We start from the raw sequence: 5,325 nt of genomic DNA, 5'->3' as shown, positions 1-5,325 counted from the left end.
AGTAGCTTGTCTTAAAAGGTTTATAAGTATGTAAATAAGGTCATAAGGGTCATCATCAATCATCATCAAACGAAAGGTATATGTGTGTTTTGTTCATAAAAGAAGTTTTAAAACAAAGGCTGACTTCGGTCAGTCACCACGGTCTCTATACCTACTGAAATAAGGTGAGACCAGTGTCCATGACTCCGTATATGAGTCGTTTAAGTGTGGTTAAAATTACAGAAGTTAACTCGTCTTCGTTTGACCGTGACAACAGTATAAGTGCGAGTAGGTCTGAAATTTCTGCACAACGTTAAATGGACATAGTGACGAACGGAGGGCCATAGTTCCTAAACCGTAACTCGTATTAAGACGAGTCCTAAACGAAAAATTATATACTCGAACAGAGATAACTGAATATCACAGTTACAGTAGCCCAGGTGTTCGGGTCTGACTCAGAAAACAGTAAACAGAAAACAGGAACTGGAAACAGAAAAGTAAATAGACCTAGTGACGATCGGAGGGCCATAGACTCTAAACCGTGATTCGTATGAAGGCGAGTCTTATATGAAAAGTTATCTAATCGAAAAGTTCTATCCAAAAATCAAGGTTAGATCAGCCCAGACCTACTGGTCTGTTACGGGTTCAGCTGATCAGAAAGTTTGGACAGAACAGTAAGTTTAAGGGAGTTCCGGTGGTTTTGGTGCTTGATGTTCATCATGGTTCTCATCCTTGATGCATATGGCTTCAAGTGTACAACTCATGGATGTGTTTACATAATTTTAACCAAATCTTGACCATCATAACCCACATGCAAGTTTATGTAAAGTCATTAAGTTAAATCATAAGCACTAACACTTGAATCCTTACTTTAGTGAAACCATAAGTTACAAAACTTTGATTATCAACTAGTAAAGTGTAATTAGAGTGCAAGAATGAAAGTGATAAACTAAATAAACAAGTACCAAGTTCATGAGTTCCATACCTTTAAAGATTCAAGCCTAGGTCTTGATCTTTAGAAAGTAAACTTTAAGTTTACTAACATGAATGCATGCAAGATTTTTAGAACTTATGAACTTGAAATCTTTGAAACACTAGTTGTAGAACCATAAACTAGAGAGTTTAGATCCTTACATGTTCTTGAATAACAAGATAAATGAAGAATCAAACTAAAGAGTTTGATTCTTTGATACTAGTAAGAAATAACTAAGGTAACAAGTGAGTAAACAACAACTAACAACAACAATGAATTAAGTAACAATGAAGAACAAAAGATGATGATGATTTAGGGGGGTTTGGTTCGGTTTTTAGAGAGAAAGAGGAAGAGAAGAAGAGCCTTGTAACTTACAATGTTTAGAGAGAAAGAAGAGAAAAAAAATGGAATGCAAGATTGAAGTGTGAGTTGAATGAGGCATGCAAGAGATTATGTAGTCAAACTTGGAAACCAAAAACCCCCCTCCCCATGCTCTCTTTGGCCGTGAACCTCCCACCAATGGGGGAGGGAGTTGCTCACTCAATGTGCATGCTTCTTTGACTAAGGGTGAATGGTTAAAGGGTAACTTTGTGGGGTAAGTGTGCAAGTAAGTGGTAAATAAGTTTCTTACCATGTTTTTCATCTAGGTAACTCCTAAAGTGATACTTACATAAGTGTTGGGCTAATTAAGTCCATTAAAGGGTAGGGTGGGCTTATAAGTCCACAATCAAGAGTCCATAACATTTAACAAGCCCAAGTTCAAGTAATTCACAAATTAATCCAACTAAAGCCCAAGTAATTAACTAATAACTATAGTTAATCAAAATAATTAATAAAATTAATTATGAATGTAAATAATACTTGAAAATATTATTCGTGCAAGTTCCGGGTGTCGCAAGGGCGTTTCGGGCAATTAAAGTCAAGTTCGGGCAATCATGGCAACAAGTAAATGTAATAACATACATTCGTTTAATCACACGTATTAATAATAATTATTATTAATAAATAAAAGTTGGAAAATCCAGGGTCGTTACATTACCCACCTGTTAAAGAAAATTTCGTCCCGAAATTTTAAGCTGAAGGAGATGGAGGAGCTGGGAAAAGGTGAGGATACTTCTGTCTCATTTGATCCTCTCGTTCCCAAGTAAACTCAGGTCCTCGTTTGGCATTCCATCGAACTCGGACAATCGGAATCCTATTGTGTTTCAACTCCTTGACTTCACGTTCCATAATTTCAACAGGCTCTTCCACAAAGTGAAGTTTGTCGTCAATAGTAAGTTCCTCCAATGGTATGATCAGTTCAGGTGGAGCAAGACACTTCTTCAAGTTTGATACGTGGAAGGTAGGATGAACTGAGCTCAATTGTGCTGGAAGATCAAGGCGATAAGCAACGGGTCCAACGCGCTCCAAAATTTCAAATGGACCAATGTACCGCGGGTTTAACTTTCCGCGCTTTCCAAAACGAATCACACCCTTCCAAGGTGCAACCTTCAACATAACGCGGTCACCAACATTGAATTCAAAGTCTTTACGTTTACTATCAGCATAACTCTTTTGGCGATCACGAGCTACCTTGAGTCTGTTTTGAATTTGGGCAATCTTCTCTGATGTTTCGTGGACTATCTCTGGCCCGGTGAGTTGCACTTCACCTAGCTCGGCCCAACAAAGAGGAGAACGGCACTTGCGGCCATACAATGCTTCAAAAGGTGCAGCTTTAATGCTCGAGTGGTAACTGTTGTTGTAAGAGAATTCGGCGAGTGGCAAATGCCTTTCCCAGGCCTTTCCAAAATCAATAACACATGCGCGTAGCATGTCCTCCAAGGTTTGAATTGTTCGTTCACTTTGCCCGTCAGTCTGGGGGTGATATGCAGTGCTCATGTCGAGACGAGTTCCCATGGCTTCTTGTAAAGAACGCCAAAATCTAGAAGCAAAATGGGGATCGCGATCTGAGATGATCGATAAAGGTACACCGTGTCGTGATACAACCTCTTTAATATAAAGTTGAGCAAGTCTCTCCATTGTATCGGTTTCTTTCATTGCTAAGAAATGTGCAGTCTTGGTAAGACGGTCAACAATAACCCAAATGGTATCGTATCCGCCCACTGTCTTTGGCAGTTTGGTGATAAAGTCCATAGTTATCATCTCCCACTTCCATTGTGGGATTTCCGGCTGTTGAAGTAACCCAGAAGGTTTTTGATGCTCGGCTTTAACCTTTGAGCAAGTCAAACACTTACTAACATAAGCTGCAACGTCCTTCTTGAGATTCGGCCACCAATATTGTTCTTTAATATCATGGTACATCTTGCCCGCTCCGGGATGAATCGAATATCTTGACTTGTGAGCTTCATCCAATATGAGGCTCCGTAAGTCTCCATAGCGTGGTACCCAAATTCTTCCGGCATAACATCGGAGTCCAGATTCTCTAACCTCGAATTTAGAGACGAGAATGTTCAAATATTCATATCGTAAGTGCTTCTCTATGAGAGCCTGTTCTTGGGCTGCTCGGATTTGGTTCTGGAGATTGGAATGAATCGTGATGTTCAATGCTCGAACGCGAAGAGGTGCCGACCTCTCCTTTCGGCTTAAGGCGTCAGCAACAACGTTGGCCTTACCCGGATGATAGCGAAGTTCACACTTGTAATCATTTAGCGTCTCAATCCACTTTCGTTGTCTCATATTCAAATGTTTCTGATCGAATATATGCTGGAGACTCTTGTGATCGGTGAAGATAGTGCATTTAGTTTCATAAAGGTAGTGCCTCCACAATTTGAGCGCGAAGACAACGGCTCCAAGTTCAAGATCGTGTGTAGTATAGTTTCGTTCGTGGATCTTAAGTTGACGAGAAGCATAGGCGATGACCTTCGTGCGTTGCATAAGAACACAACCATAACCAGTTTTCGAGGCGTCGCAGTAAACAACAAAATCGTCATTACCCTCAGGAAGTGATAGGATAGGCGCGGTGGTTAACTTCCGTTTCAAGAATTGAAACGCTTTCTCTTGCTCGTCTCCCCAAACAAATTTCTTTCCTTTGTGAGTGAGTGCGGTTAGCGGGCGTGAAATCAGAGAGAAACCTTCGATAAACCTTCGGTAATAACCGGCAAGGCCTAAAAATTGGCGGATGTGGGTCGGAGTAGTGGGGGTCTCCCACTTGCTGATAGCTTCGATCTTGGCGGGATCAACTTTGATGCCTTGGTCACTCACAACATGACCCAAAAACTGAACTTCCTTCAACCAGAATTCACACTTGGAAAACTTTGCGTAAAGTTGCTCACGTCTCAAAAGTTCAAGTACTAATCGGAGATGATGCTCGTGTTCTTCTTCGCTCTTAGAGTAGATGAGGATATCATCTATGAAGACTATAACAAATTTGTCCAAGTACGGCTTGCAAACACGATTCATAAGGTCCATAAATACAGCTGGTGCATTGGTCAGACCGAATGGCATTACAAGAAACTCATAATGTCCGTAGCGGGTTCTAAATGCAGTTTTCATCACGTCACTTTCCTTCACCCTCAACTGGTGATAGCCGGATCGTAAATCGATCTTTGAGTAAACACACGATCCTTGCAGTTGGTCAAAAAGATCGTCAATTCGTGGGAGAGGATATCGATTCTTGATTGTTAATTTGTTGAGCTCACGGTAGTCGATACACATTCGGAAAGATCCATCCTTCTTCTTTACAAACAACACAGGCGCGCCCCACGGCGAAGAACTCGGTTGAATAAACCCTCGATCAAGTAACTCTTGTAGCTGGCTTTGCATTTCTTGCATCTCGGAAGGTGCAAGTCTATAGGGTGCGCGAGCTACAGGTGCAGCTCCTGGCACTAAGTCGATTTGAAATTCTACTGCCCTCGGTGGCGGTAATCCAGGCAATTCTTCGGGAAAGACATCGGAGAACTCGTTCACAATACGCACATCTTCTACTTTCTTCTCCTCGGTTCCTACGGTTTTCACATGAGCTAGGACAGCAAATCGTCCCTTCTTCATGATCTTTTGTGCCTTCACGCAACTAATGAGGTTCAGTTGAGAGCTACATCTCTCCCCATAAATGATCAATGGCTCGTCATCTCCTTGCGGTATACGGAGTGCTTTGTCTCCACAAATAATCTCGGCCCTTATCTTAGTTAGCCAGTCCATGCCAACAATAACATCAAAACTCCCCAACTTAATGGGTATCAAGTCTATCTCAAAGTCTACCCCGGCTATATTGATAATAGCCCCTCGGCCAATTTGGTCCACTTTTTCAAGTTTTCCGTTGGCTACCTCGACAAGCATACTTTCCTTTAAAGGAACTAACGACCAATCTAACTTATCACAAAAATGTCTACACACATAGCTCCTATCGGCACCAGTGTCAAATAGGACAGAAGCTA

The sequence above is a fragment of the Rutidosis leptorrhynchoides genome, chromosome 10 (assembly GCF_046630445.1).
Source record: "Rutidosis leptorrhynchoides isolate AG116_Rl617_1_P2 chromosome 10, CSIRO_AGI_Rlap_v1, whole genome shotgun sequence".
Classification (NCBI taxonomy): Eukaryota; Viridiplantae; Streptophyta; class Magnoliopsida; order Asterales; family Asteraceae; genus Rutidosis; species Rutidosis leptorrhynchoides.
The sequence above is the reverse complement of the archived record's forward strand: the minus strand, read 5'-3'. Positions refer to the sequence as shown.